The following is a 15,502-nucleotide window of genomic DNA, read 5'->3' on the forward strand; positions in this document are numbered from 1 at the left end:
AAACCCTACGAGGACGGGCCCAACGGGCCAACTTGGTCTAGTCTATTACTAAAACTCTGATGTCCGTGTGTATGTCCGTATGTGTGTATGTGGACAGCTTAACTTTTGACGCTAACTCCACCAAAACGGTACACCATAGCGCGACAATTTTTTGCACCACCATATTCACAATTATCCTGGCCATATAATACAATTACTTTCATTCAAATTGAAGCTACATTTTTAAAGCTAGAGAGATATTAAAGTTTAAAATTTTCATTTCTAACCCATTTCTTGAAGGGCTTCAGCGTGTGACGTCACAATGGCACCCGTGCACCTATGAGAGATCAGCTCGCGCTCCCCCCGCCCCCGCCCGCCGGTGTTCAGCGTGTGACGTCACAATGGCACCCGTGCACCAATGAGAGATCAGCTCGCGCTCCCCCCGCCCCCGCCCGCCGGTGTTCAGCGTGTGACGTCACAATGCAATGCGAACCCACACGTCTTCAACAGATCAGCTCACTCTCGCCACTGCCCCCTCCCCCCCCCCCGGACCTTTCACTAATGCGCCGCCCCCCCCCCCCCCCCGCCCGGACCTTTCACTAATGCGCTCCCCCCCGCCCCCCCGGACCTTTCACTAATGCGCCCCCCTCCCCCCCGCGGACCTTTCACTAATGCGCCCCCCCCGCCCGGACCTTTCACTAATGCGCTCCCCCCCGCCCCCCCGGACCTTTCACTAATGCCCCCCCCCCCCCCGGACCTTTCACTAATGCGTTCCCCCCGGACCTTTCACTAATACGCTCACCCCAGACCTTTCACTAATGCGCCCCCCCCCCCCCCCCCCGGACCTTTCACTGATGCGCTCCCCCCCCCCGGACCTTTCACTAATGCCCCCCCCCCCCCCCCGGACCTTTCACTAATGCGCTCCCCCCGGACCTTTCACGAATGCGCTCACCCCGGACCTTTCACTAATGCGCCCCCCCCCCCGGACCTTTCACTGATGCGCTCCCCCCCCCGGACCTTTCACTGATGCGCTCCCCCCCCCCCCGGACCTTTCACTCACGCGCTCCCTCTCCCCCCCCCCCCGGACATTTCACTAATGCGCTCCCTCGCCACCCCTCCCCCCCGGACCTTTCACTAATGCGCTCCCCCGCCCCCCCCCCCCCCCGGACCTTTCACTAATGCGCTCAGAGCCCCACTCACGCACTCCATTCCCCCCTCAATCCCCCTTAAAACCCCCCGAACCTGTGCTGCATTAACTTAAATTGTTTTCAGGTTTTTGTAAGAGCCCCACTCCATCCACACCCCCTCAACCCCACTTATCATCCCCCGCCACAACCCACCTCAACCCCCTTTATCCTCCCCTCGCCCACTCCATCCCCCTCAGCACCCTTATCCCCCCCCCTCCCCCATCCTCCATTCACCCAATTCATCCCCCTTGAGCCCCCTTTAAAACTCCCCCAAACCTCCACTGCATTGGTCTAACACCCTCCCCGTACTCAGCCACTCCATTCCCACCTCAACCCCACCTCACTCAGGCACTCCATTCCCACCTCAACCCCCCCTCACTCAGGCACTCCATTCCCACCTCAACCCCCCCTCACTCACGCACTCCATTCCCACCTCAACCCCCCCTCACTCACGCACTCCATTCCCACCTCAACCCCCCCTCACTCAGGCACTCCATTCCCACCTCAACCCCCCCTCACTCACGCACTCCATTCCCACCTCAACCCCCCCTCACTCACGCACTCCATTCCCACCTCACACTCCCCCAAACCTCTCCTGCATTAACTGAAATTGTGTTTAGAATTTTTTTCAGTGCCCCGCTCACGCACTCCTTTCCCCCCTCAAACCCCCTTAACTCCCCCAAACCTGTGCTGCATTAATTTAAATTGGCTGCAGGCTTTTTTAAGAGCCGCACTCACCCACTCCATCCACACCCCCTCAACCCCACTTATCATCCCCCACACAACCCACCTCAACCCCCTTATCCTCCCCTCAGCCTCCTTATCCCCTCTCTTCCATCCCCCATTCGCCCAATTCATCCTCCCTGAACCCCCTTTAAAACTCCCCCAAACCTCGACAGCATTGGTCTAACACCCTCCCCTTACTCAGCCACCCCATCCCCTCACTCACGCACTCCATTCCACCTCAACCCCCCCCCCCACCTTAAAACTCCCCCAAACCAACGCCTGCATTAACAAATTGTGTTTAGGATTTTTCTTCAGAGCCCCACTCACACACTCCATTCCCCCCTTAATCCCCCTTAAAACTCCCCCAAACCTGTGCTGCATTAACTTAAATTGGTTTCAGGTTTTTTTTTTTTTTTAAGAGCCTCACTCACCCACTCCATTCACACCCCCTCAACTCCTTATCATCCCCCCCCACAACCCACCCCCTTACCCTCTTCTCACCCACTCCATCCCCCAGCCCCATTATCCCCCCCCTCTCTTCCACCCTCCATTCGCCTAATTCATCCCCCCTGAACCCCCTTTGAAACTCCCCCAAACCTCTACTGCATTGGTCTAACATTCAGCCACTCCATCCCCCCGCGTTCCCGGGTGGGGGCAGAGGAAGGGCAAGTGGGGGTGGCTAGGGGGGATGGAGTGGGTTAGTAGGGGGAGGAGGGGGGGATTGAGTGGGGGGTTGAGGGTGCTAAAATACAAGAGAGGCTTTGGGTCTAGGCCTCACTCAATCATACCCTCTCCCCTTCCCTGCCCCCCCCTCTACGAGGAATGGGCCCAACGGGTCCACTTGGTCTAGTATCCCTCTAAAGCTGTCCTATCCATATACCGGTCTAACTGTTTCTTAAACGTTGCGATAGTCCCTGCCTCAACTACCTCCTCCTGCAGCTCGTTCCATACACCCACCACCCTCTGCGTGAAAAAGCTAACCCTCAGATTCCTATTAAATCTTTTTCCCTTCACCTTGAACCTATGTCCTCTGGTCCTCGATTCCCCTACTCTTGGTATCTACCCGATCTATTCCTCTAATTTTTTTTTTTATTTTTTTTATTTTTTAAATTTAATTATTTTTCCAGTCAATACAATACAACAGATTGACCATACAGTTGTGAAAGTTAAATAGTGCAAAATCATTGTATCAAAAATAAAACAATATAATCACACATGATATTTTCTGACCAAAAAAAAATAAAGGTGTAGACAGAAGCCAAAGCTTATTGTGCCTACCGTTAATACTTATCAAAATATATATCTTTAAAAAACACATCATGTCGGAAACAGATAAACAAAACATAGCAAGAAATACAAATATAGTCAAGAACCATCATTTCTGTCATGTCAGTCATTTCTCAGTGCTGATCCCATATTTTTATCTTTCAAATATAATACACCTCTATAATACACCTCTTCAAATAGTGTAGGAAGAAAACTGCAGATGCTGCTTTAAATCGAAGGTGGACACAAAATGCTGGAGTAACTCAGCGGATCGGGCAGCATCTCGGTAGAGAAAGAATGGGTGACGTTTCGGGTCGAGACCTCTATAAGATCACCCCTCATCCTCCTGCGCTCCAAGGGATAGAGACCGAGCCTACTCAACCTCTCCCTGTAGCTTAACTACCTCCTCCGGCAGCTCGTTCTATACACCCACCACCCTTTGTGTGAAAAAGTTACCCCTCAGATTCCTAGTAAATCTTTTCCCCCCTCACCTTAAACCATAAACCTCTGCCCTCTGTTCCAACCAACATGTCGGAAAGTGTTAAGCTCACTGGTAAAGGAAAGATAACCTCCAGGGAGAGTCCAATTACGCTCAACTCCTTGAAACGAGAACGTTTTAAACAGGAGTCGTTGTTTGTCCGAGGAAGTTTACTGTTAGCAACGAGCTGGCAGGTTGAACCGTGAGGGGGCTGCAAAGTTGCCGGCCGTTACTGCACTTAAAGAGCGGGTCCCTGAAGGGAAGAAAAGCCACCTACACCAAATGACGAGGCGGGGAACCTTCACTCTAATTGCAAAAACAAACCTGTCTCTTGGAACCACACCGTAAAGTCCCGGTGTAAAGGTTCCACCGAGAGGCAAAGCGGTCCGATCTAGAAACATAGAAAATAGGTGCAGGAGGAGGCCATTCGGCCCTTCGAGCCAGCACCACGGAGGGGAAGAATCTAGAGGGGAAGAATTAATTTGAACCGTTTTTTTAAATAGCATCACCTATTGCCTTTTGTTCCTGATTACTAGGGTTGCCAACTGTCCCGTGTTAGCCGGGACATCCCGTATATTGGGCTAAATTGGTTTGTCCCGTACGGGACCCCCCTTGTCCCGTATTAGGCCCGGGGGAGCGCTGTCGGCCCTGACAGTGTAGGCCCGGACACTTTAGGCCCGGAGGCCCGGGCGCCGCCTAACGGAAGTTGCGTAGCAACCCACCTCCCAGCTCGGGCAGCCGCCATTGGTGGAATGGGAGCACGTGGCCGCAGGCTGGGTGAGGTCACGTGGGCGCGCGGGGCTGTGATGTCACCTTGTCCCTTATTTGGGAGTGAGATAGTTGGCACCCCTACTGATTACATAGAAACATAAAAAATAGGTGCAGGAGGAGGCCATTTGGCCCTTCGAGCCAGCACTGCCATTCATTGTGATCATGGCTGATCATCCAAAATCAGTAACCCGTGCCTGCCTTCTCCCCATACCCCTTGATTCCGCTAGATCCTAGAGCTCTATCTAACTCTCTCTTAAATTCATCCAGTGAATTGGCCTCCACTGCCCTCTGTGGCAGAGAATTCCACAGATTCACAATTCTCTGAGTGAAAAGGTTTTTCCTCATCTCAGTTTTAAATAGCCTCCCCTTTATTCTTGGACTGTGGCCCCTGGTTCTGGACTCACCCAACATTGGGAACATTGTTCCCACATTTTATCGCTGTGTAGGGAGGAACTGCAGATGCTGGTTTAAACTGAAGACACGCAAAATGCAGGAGTAACTCGGCGGGAGAGGCAGCTCTCTCTGGAGAGAAGGAATCGGTGACGTTTCGGGTCGAGACGGGGTCCGATGAAGGATCTTGGTATGGGGTCCTGGTTGGCAGGCTTGGTCTAGTCTAGTTAAAGTGGGTTAAAAGCCAATTGCCCTGAACTCAAGACCAATACGTAATGCAACACAAGCCTTCTATTTCTTCTCTCCGGCGGCACGGTAGCGCAGCGGTAGAGTTGCTGCTTTACAGCGAATGCAGCGCCGGAGACTCAGGTTCGATCCTGACTACGGGTGCTGCACTGTAAGGAGTTTGTACGTTCGCCCCGTGACCTGCGTGGGTTTTCTCCGAGATCTTCGGTTTCCTCCCACACTCCAAAGACGTACAGGTATGTAGGTTAATTGGCTGGGTAAATGTAAAAATTGTCCCTAGTGGGTGTAGGATAGTGTTAATGTACGGGGATCGCTGGGCGGCACGGACTTGGAGGGCCGAAAAGGCCTGTTTCCGGCTGTATATATATGATATGATATGATGATATGCTGTCTGCCCCGCTGAGTTACTCCAGCATTTTGTGTTTATCTACATTTTATCACTGTTTGCTTTTGTTGTCACCTTCTCCTAAGTAATATGGTCACGGTAGAGTTGCTGCCTTGCAACGAATGCAGCGCCGGAGACCCGGGTTCGATCCCAACTACGGGTGCTGTCTGTACAGAGTTTGTACGTTCTCCCCGTGATCCTTCGGTTTTCTCCCACACTCCAAAGACGTACAGGGTTGTAGGTTAATTGGCTTGGTAATTGTAAAAATTATCCATAACGGGTGTGGGATAGTGTTAATGTGCTGGGATCGCTGGTTGGCGCGGACACGGTGGGCTGAAGGGCCTGTTTCCACGCTGTATCTCTAAACTAAACCAGGCAATGATCTATTCTACCTTTTCCTTGGCCTCCATCTCTTTTGATGTCCCGTTTTCACGCCTCAACCTTCCTTGTCTCTGTGTCTCCCTCTCCCCTGGCTCCCAGTCTGAAGGAGGGTCTCGACCCGAAACGCCACCCGTTCCTTCTATCCAGAGATGCTGCCTGTCCCGCCAAGTCATTCCGGAGCGCCCAGAGAAAACCCACGCAGGTCTGAGGGAGAACGTGAAAACTTTGTACAGACAGCACCTATAGTTAGGATCTGACCCGGGCCCCTGGGGCTGTGAGGCAAATGTCAGCTATCCGTGTTCTCCAGAAATAGGGAGAGGTTGAGTATGCTGGGTCTCTATTCCATGGAGCGCAGGAGGATGAGGGGAGATCTTATAGAGGTGTACAAAATCATGAGAGAAATAGATCAGGTAGACGCACAGTCTTTTACCCAGAGTAGGGGAATCGAGAACCAGAGGACATAGGTTCAAGGTGAAGGGGAAAAGATTTAATAGGAATCTGAGGGGAAACTTTTTCACACAGAGGGTGGTGGATGTATGGAACGAGCTGCCGGAGGAGGTAGTTGAGGCTGGGACTATCCCATTGTTTAAGAACAGTTAGACAGGTCCATGGATAGGACTGTTTTGGAGGGTTATGGACCAAGCGCAGGCAAGTGGGACTAGGGTAGCTGGAACATTGTGGCCGGTGTGGGCGAGTTGGGCCGAAGGGCCTGTTTCCACACTGTGTCACTCTATGACTCTATCTATCTCTCTATCTTAGATGCTGCCTGACCCGCTGAGTTACACCACAGACTTACTGAGCTGAGTGTTTCAAGGACATATCAAGTAAATATCACCAGCAACTTGTTCTGGATGAGCCATATCGAGGCAATGGCCAAGAAAGCACACCAACGCCTCCATTTAGGTGGTATGGCACGACCCCAACAACTCTCACCAACTTCTGCAGATGCGCTGCAGAAAGAATTTTATTGGGATGCATCACAGCCTGGATTGGGAACAGCTCCACCCAAGACCGCAAGGAATCGCGGAGAGTTGTGGACGCAACCCAGACCATCACGCAAACCAACCTCCCTTCGAATAACTCCATCCACACTTACGCTGCCTCGGCAAGGCCAGGAGCATAATCAAGACCCAGTCTTACCCCGGTCACTCGTTCTTCTCCCCTATCAGGCAAAAGGTACAGAAGATTGAAAATGCACACCTCCAGATTCAGGGACAGTCTCTTCTCAGCTGTTATCAGGCAACTGAACCACCAACTAGCAACTGAACCATCCTGTCACCAACTAGGTAGTGGTCCTGACCTCCCATCTACCTCTTGCACTAAACATTATTCCCTTTATCCTAGACAGCTTGATTGTAATAAACATAGAAAATAGGTGCAGGAGGAGGCCATTTGGTCCTTCGAGCCAGCACCGCCATTCATTGTGATCATGGCTGATCATCCGCAATCAGTAACCCGTGCCTGCCTTCTCCCCATATCCCTTGATTCCGCTAGCCCCTAGAGCTCCATCTAACTCTCTTTTAAATTCATCCAGTGAATTGGCCTCCACTGCCTTCTGTGGCAGAGAATCCCACAAATTCACAACTCTCTGGGTGACACAGTTTTTTCTCATCTCAGTTTTAAATGGGTGAATAGGAAAGGAAGACCAGGAAATAAATTTCAAGACCAAGAACCCAAGGGGTAACATTTTCACATAAAGGGTGGTGGGTGTATGGAACGAGCTGCCGGAGGAGGTAGTTGAGGCAGGGACTATCCCAACATTTAAGAAACAGTTAAACAGGTACATGGATAGGACAGGTTTGGAGGGATATGGACCAAGCACAGGCAGGTGGGACTAGTGTAGCTGGGACATGTTGGCCGGTGTGGGCAAGTTGGGCCGAAGGGCCTGTTTCCACACTGTATCACTCTATGACTGTATGGCTCTAGGAGGAGCAAGATGGACCACTCCGTCGAAATCGCCTATACTGAAGTGTAATAAGCAAAGGAGCGTAACGTCCGCCATTTTAGTAGGCAAAACCCGCCGTTCGCTCTGCCTCTCACAGTGTAATCAGTGTTTTGGGGGAACAGTATGTGTGATGATATCATTAAAATGCAGAATATATCTCATCTATCAATTCACAGATTTTTGTTATTTTTCTTTTAAAATGTTTCTGCAAGTTTCTGCCTACTAAAATGGCGCCGTGGCGTACTACGGTTTTTAGGGTCGAGTGGTCTATCTTGCTCTGCTCGATTATCTTTGGTGACAAGGGTCTCGACCCGAAACGTCACCCATTCCTTCTCTCCAGAGATGTGGCCCATCCTGCTGAGTTACTCTAGCATTTTTGTGTCTATCTTTGGTTTAAACCAGCATCTGCAGTTCCTTCCTACACAATAGCATGGCAGATCCAGGCCAAAGTTAGACGTTAAAATTATAATCAAGGCTCTCTGGATTTTTCGAGGCCTCTAATCACGATGGTGTTTTTAGTGTGGGTGGGGTAGATTCTTCCTGTGCGGGGTGGGAAGGGCGTGGACGGATATGCTTGTGACAGACCGTCTACTGTTAGTAGAGAACAGGTCCTCTGTTTCACTTTTTTTTTCAGCCCGGGCTGAATCACAATCCTGCTCCAAATTCAGCCCCGTCACCCGGAATGCCAGCGATCGCCTTTTCACCTTCATTCATTGATTGCTCCCGACCAGCGAGCCAAGCTGCGATATCCCATTTCGCTCGGCTACCATTGAGCTTTCCTTCAAAATAAATTAAACGGGAGAAAAACAAACATCACAGCTGTTTGCCGCGTGAGTGTTTATTTTGGTGTTACACGTGCTGAGATGCCTGCAGTGCCCCTCAATCAGTGATTTATCCCTCAGCCGCTGATGGAAAGAGTGACTAGTCCTCTTCCAAAATAAAGCATTATTTGCATAGGTGGCCGGTGCCAAATGTTTTGGGAATGGCGGCTTGAAAGGTGGTGCATTTTCTCCAAGGCCCTAGCCCACTTCAAACACGACTGCATATAAAATTCTTAAAGGATTGGACAGACTAGATGCAGGAAAAATGTTCCTCAGGTAGACACAAAATGCTGGAGTACCTCAGTTGGAGTAACCTGACCATAATAGAGCAAAACCAGTCTGAAGAAGGGTCTCGACCCGAAACTTCACCCATTCCTTCTCTTCAGAGATGCTGCCTGACCCGCTGAGTAAAACCAAAGTCTGAAGAAGGGTCTCGACCCGAAACTTCACCCATTCCTTATCTCCCGAACTGCTGCCTGACCCGCTGAGTAAAACCAAAGTCTGAAGAAGGGTCTCGACCCGAAACTTCACCCATTCCTTATCTTCCCGAGCTGCTGCCTGACCCGCTGAGTAAAACCAAAGTCCGTAGAAGGGTCTCGACCCGAAACTTCACCCATTCCTTATCTCCCGAGCTGCTGCTTGACCCGCTGAGTAAAACCAAAGTCTGAAGAAGGGTCTCGACCCGAAACTTCACCCATTCCTTATCTCCCGAGCTGTTGCCTGACCCGCTGAGTAAAACCAAAGTCTGAAGAAGGGTCTCGACCCGAAACTTCACCCATTCCTTATCTCCCGAGCTGCTGCCTGACCCGCTGAGTTACTCCAGCAATTTTGTGTCTACCTTCGATTAAAACCAGCATCTGCAGTTCTTTCCTACACAAAAATGTTCCCCATGTCGGGGGGTAGTCCAGAACCAGGGAGTCACACACAGTTTAAGAATAAGGGGTTAGGCCATTTAGGACTGAGATGAGGAAAAGCTTTTTCGCCCAGAGAGTTGTGAATCTGTGGAATTCTCTGCCACAAAATTGACTGGGTGTTTTCAAGAGAGAGTTAGATTTAGCTCTGAGGGCTAAAGGAATCAAGAGATATGGGGAGAATGCAGGACCGGGGTACTGATTTTGGATGTTCAGCCATGATCATGTTGAATGGCAGTGCTGGCTCGAAGGGCCAAACGGCCTACTCCTGCACCTATATTCTATGTTTCTATGACTGAGGTAAATAAAGGGTTACTGTTCCCCGAGTAAGTGTGTACCTGCAGAGATATGTTTTTCTGAAAATCTTGTGCGTGCACACACTTTCTATCCGAATTCCAGTCGTCACAGTTCTATGTCAACATTTCATGTAGAAGCAGCCTTTGCAAACATTGCTAATGGACCTGCTGCAGTCGACCAGGTTCGGGATTGGGTTTAGAGTCACAGCTTGGAAACAGGCCCTTCGGCCCACCGTCGATCACCCGTTCACACCAGCTCCATGTTATTCCACTTTCGAGCCCTACAAACTAGAGGGGCAATTTACAGATGCCAAATCACCTACTGGTTTGTTAGTAGCCATGTAGTTTAATTCAGAGCTAAAGCATGGAAACAGGCCCTTCGGCCCACCGAGTCCAGGCCCACCATCGATCACCCATTCACACTAGTTCTATGTTATCCCACTTTTGCGCCCGACAAACTAGAGGGGCAATTTACAGAAGCTAATTAGCCTAGTGGTTTGTTTGTAACGATGCAGTTTAGTTTCGAGATACAGCGTGGCATCAGGACCTTCGGCCCACTGAGTCCCCGCCGACCAGCAATCACCAATTGACATGAGTTCTCTGTTATTCCACTTTTGCATCCACTCCCAACACACTCGAGGGTAATTTACAGAGGGCCGATTAACCTACAAACCTGCACGTCATTGTATGGCAGAGTAAACTTAAGGTCATAAGGAATAGGAGTAAAATTAGGCCTTTCGGCCACTCAAGTCTACTCCGCCATTCAATCATGGCTGATCTATCGCTCCCTCCTAACCCCATTCTCCTGCCCATAACCCCGTACTAATCAAGAATCTATCTATCTATGCCATAAAAATATCCACTGACTTGGGCTCCACAGCCTTCTGTGGCAATGAATTCCACAGGTTCACCACCCTTTGACTAAAGATATTTCTCCTCATCTCCTTCCTAAAAGAACCTCCTTTAATTCTGAGGCTATGACTTCTAGTCCTAGACTCTCCCACTAGTGGAAACATCCTCCCCACATCCACTCTATCCAAGCCTTTCACTATTCTGCACGTTTCAATGAGGTCCCCCCTCATTCTTCTAAACTCCAGCGAGTACAGGCCCAGTGCCGACAAACGCTCATCATAGGTTAACCCACTCATTCCTGGGATCGTTCTTGTAAACCTCCTCTGGACCCTCTCCAGAACCAGCACATCCTTCCTGCCCACAATTGCTCGCAATGTTCCAAATGCGGCCTGACCAACGCCTTATAGAGCCTCAACATTGTGGGCGGCACGGTAGCGCAGCGGTAGAGTTGCTGCTTTACAGCGAATGCAGCGCCGGAGACTCAGGTTCGATCCTGACTACGGGTGCTGCACTGTAAGGAGTTTGTACGTTCTCCCCGTGACCTGCGTGGGTTTTCTCCGAGAACTTCGGTTTCCTCCCACACTCCAAAGACGTACAGGTATGTAGGTTAATTGGCTGGGTAAATGTAGAAATTGTCCCTAGTGGGTGTAGGATAGTGTTAATGTACGGGGATCGCTGGGCGGCACGGACTTGGAGGGCCGAAAAGGCCTGTTTCCGGCTGTATATATATGATGATATGATGATGATTACATCCCTGTTTTTGTATACAAGCCCTCTTGAAATAAATGCTAGCATTGAGTTTTGGGCGACATTTCGGGTCGAGACCCTTTTCAGACTGGGTGAAGGGTCTCGAGCTAAAACGTCACCCATTCCTTCTCTAGAGATGCTGCCTGAGTTACTCCAGCTTTTTGTGTCTATCTTCGGATCAAACCAGCATCTGCAGTTCCTTCCTACACCGGGCATTGAGTTCGCTTTCTTTACCACCGATTCGACTTGCAGATTAACTTTTTGGGAATCCGGCACCAGCACTCCAAAGTCTGATGGGCCGGATTGCCGAATTCTACTCCTATCACTTATAATAATAATAATAATACATTTTATTTATATAGCGCTTTTCATATACTCAAAGACGCTTTACAGAGATTTTGAGAACATAGGGAAATTAATAAATAGATAAATAAGTAAATAAATAAATGAACAGAGAAAGGAGACAGAAGGTGAGGTGACCTTCAGTGGTTGAAGGCAGTACTGAACAGGTGAGATTTCAGCGATGTTTTGAATGTGGTGAGTGTGGGGGAGTCTCTAACGGTTTGGGGTAGTGAGTTCCATAGGGTGGGAGCAGCGATGGAGAAAGCCCTGTCCCCCCAGGATCTGAGTTTAGTCCGGATGTGGGGGGATAGGAGATTGGCAGCGGCAGAGCGGAGGGTGCAGGTGGGAGTGTGCCTGTGGAGGAGGTCGGTCAGGTAGGATGGGGCCAGGTTATGGAGGGCTTTGTAGGTTATGAGGAGGATTTTGTACTGGATTCTCTGGGGGATGGGGAGCCAGTGGAGTTTATAAAGGACGGGGGTGATATGGTCACGGATCGAGGTGTGTGTGAGTAGACGGGCAGCGGAGTTTTGAATGTATTGAAGTTTATTGATGATTTTTGAGGGTGCGCCATAGAGGAGGCTGTTGCAGTAGTCCAGACGGGAGGTGATGAAGGCGTGGATGAGGGTTTCTGCAGCTGTGGAGGAGAGGGATGGACGGAGACGGGCAATGTTTTTGAGGTGGAAGAAGGCTGTCTTTGTGATGTGTTTGATGTGTTTGTCGAAGGATATGATCTTATGATCATATGATCTTATGATTCCAGCATCTGCAGTTCCTTGCATCTCCACTCATTTGATGCTTAGCTTCACCGACTGACTTAAACATAGAAACATAGAAAATAGGTGCAGGAGGAGGCCAGTTGGCCCTTCGAGCCAGTACCGCCATTCAATGTGATCATGGCTGATCATCCACAATCAGTAACCCGTTCCTACCTTCTCCCCATACCCCTTGATTCCGTTAGTCCCTGAGAGCTCTATCAAACTCTCTTTTAAATTCATCCAGTGAATTGGCCTCTGCTGCCCTCTGTGGCAGAGAATTCCACAAATTCACAACTCTCGAGGTGAAAAATTTTCTTCTCACCTCAGTTTTAAATGGCCTCCCCTTTATTAGAAAATAGACAATAGACAATAGGTACAGGAGGAGGCCATTCGGCCCTTTGAGCCAGCACCGCCATTCAATGTGATCATGGCTGAACATTCTCAATCAGTACCCCGTTCCTACCTTCTCCCCATACCCCTTGATTCCGTTAGCCCCGAGAGCTCTATCAAACTCTCTTTTAAATTCATCCAGTGAATTGGCCTCTGCTGCCTTCTGTGGCAGAGAATTCCACAAATCCACAACTCTCTAGGTGAAAACGTTTTTTCTCACCTCAGTTTTAAATGGCCTCCCCTTTATTCTTAGAGTGAATAGTGACTGATACTGTTCTACAGAGCCCAGCCCCAGTAGGCACAGAGGTACTGACTATCCCGACTTGGGTCAACAGTTGGTACAATTAATATTTTAAGTAAAAATAGCCTATAACCCGCTGGGGGAAAAAAAACATGGCAAACGGGAAATGTAAGAGAATGTACTGTTAATCAAATTTCTACAGAACTGTTTGACTTTCTTTAGCGTGGTCTGCTTAGGAAATTACATCACGGAAATGAGCGTGCACAGGTAGGCTCCTTGTTACAGGAGCTCCTTTCATTTTTATTCCCTTTCCCCATAATTTAGTTATGGTGGGGCAGTGGTAGCGTTGCTGCCTTACAGCAAATGCAATAGACAATAGGTGCAGGAGGAGGCCATTCGGCCCTTCGAGCCAGCACCTCCATTCAATGTGATCATGGCTGATCATTCTCAATCAGTACCCCGTTCCTGCCTTCTCCCCATACCTCCTGACTCCGCCATCCTTAAGAGTTCTATCCAGCTCTCTCTTGAAAGCATTCAGAGAATTGGCCTCCACTGCCTTCTGAGGCAGAGAATTCCACAGATTCACAACTCTCTGACTGAAAACGTCTTTCCTCATCTCCGTTCTAAATGGCCGACCCCTTATTCTTAAACTGTGGCCCCTTGTTCTGGACTCCCCCAACATTGGGAACATGTTTCCTGCCTCTAACGTGTCCAACCCCTTAATAATCTTATACGTTTCGATAAGATCTCCTCTCATCCTTCTACATTCCAATGTATACAAGCCGAGTCGCTCCAGTCTTTCAACGTACGACTGTCCCGCCATTCCGGGAAATAACCTAGTAAACCTACGCTGCACGCCCTCAATAGCAAGAATATCCTTCCTCAAATTTGGAGACCAAAACTGCACACAGTACCCCAGGTGCGGTCTCACTAGGGCCCTGTACAACTGCAGAAGGACCTCTTTGCTCCTATACTCAACTCCTCTTGTTATGAAGGCCAACATGCCATTGGCTTTCTTCACTGCCTGCTGTACCTGCACTCTTCCTTTCAGTGACTGATGCACTAGGACACCCAGATCTCCTTGTACGTTCCCTTTTCCTAACTTACACTCCGTTAGCCTACACTGTCCCGGCCGACAGCGGCCCGCGGGATGATACAGGACAAGGGCGGTCCCGTACGGGACAAACCAATTTAGCCCAAAATACGGGATGTCCCAGCTAATACGGGACAGTTGGCAACACTAGTACAGAGAGAGAGAGAGAGAGAGAGGGATGCAAGAGTTACGTGAAGTTAGATAAATCTATATATCACACTGTTGGGTTGAAAGCTGCCCAAGCAAAAGGGGATGTTAAAAGCTAACAGAAATATGAGGTACACAGGGAGGGGAAAGTGATTTAACAGCAATAGTTTTCGTTTAGTTTAGAGATACAGCAGGAAACAGGCCCTTCGGCCCACCGAGCCCGCACCGACCAGTTATCCCCGACACACTAACACTACCCTACATTAGGGAGATTTTTTTACATTTAGACAAAGCCAATTTCCATTAGCGTAGTGAAATCTTCCCTATGCAATTTGGATTTGCTTTGGGACTGAAATTACTTTGTAACTTTGGGACAGTTTCTTTCCAGCTGTTATCAGGTAACTGAACCATGCACGCCTTCGGAGTGTGGGAGGAAACCGAAGTTCCCGGAGAAAACCCACGCAGGTCACGGGGAGAACGTGCAAACTTCCACACAGACAAGCAGCCGAGGGCAGGATCGAACCCGGGTCTCCGGCGCCGTAAAAAGCGCTGTAAGGCAGGAACTCTATATATACCCAGAGGGAGGGGGGGGGGGGGGGACACAGAGAGGAGAAAATAAATCCTTACCTTTCCACAGAGCGAGCAAGTAGAGGATGACAGAGCATCTGTTGAACTCCATGGCCACAGACTAACGTTAAGAGGGCAGCAAGAATGTCTCAGTTCCTCCAAAACACTCCCGGAGAAAGGCAGCGATCCGATGTTTGTGCTCCTTGTTTGATGCCGGGCAGCACTGGAGGTTTGCTGGACCCCGGCAGCAAGGTGTTTACTGCAACAGCGGCACGATTGTGCAATGCCTTGAAGTTCCCCTTTCCAACACTTTTCCTCGCTGCATCCAATTTTTTAACTTTTCTGCAAAGAAATAAAATAAATTCCCGTCTAGGTGGTGATTTTTTTCCCCAAGTTTATTTGCTTGACGTCTGTTTCTCCCTGACTTCCCAGTCGCTCTGCAAACTAATTCCCTATGTATCCTGCTGAATAAACATATTTCTCCCTGATGCTGCATTCCTCTCTGAATATTCTGTGCATTATTTCTCACTTCTACTTAAGATGTGTCCCTAACTTTCCCCCCAGTCGCTGGCATATTTTCTTATTC

The sequence above is a fragment of the Rhinoraja longicauda genome, chromosome 44, assembly GCF_053455715.1.
Source record: "Rhinoraja longicauda isolate Sanriku21f chromosome 44, sRhiLon1.1, whole genome shotgun sequence".
Lineage (NCBI taxonomy): Eukaryota > Metazoa > Chordata > Chondrichthyes > Rajiformes > Arhynchobatidae > Rhinoraja > Rhinoraja longicauda.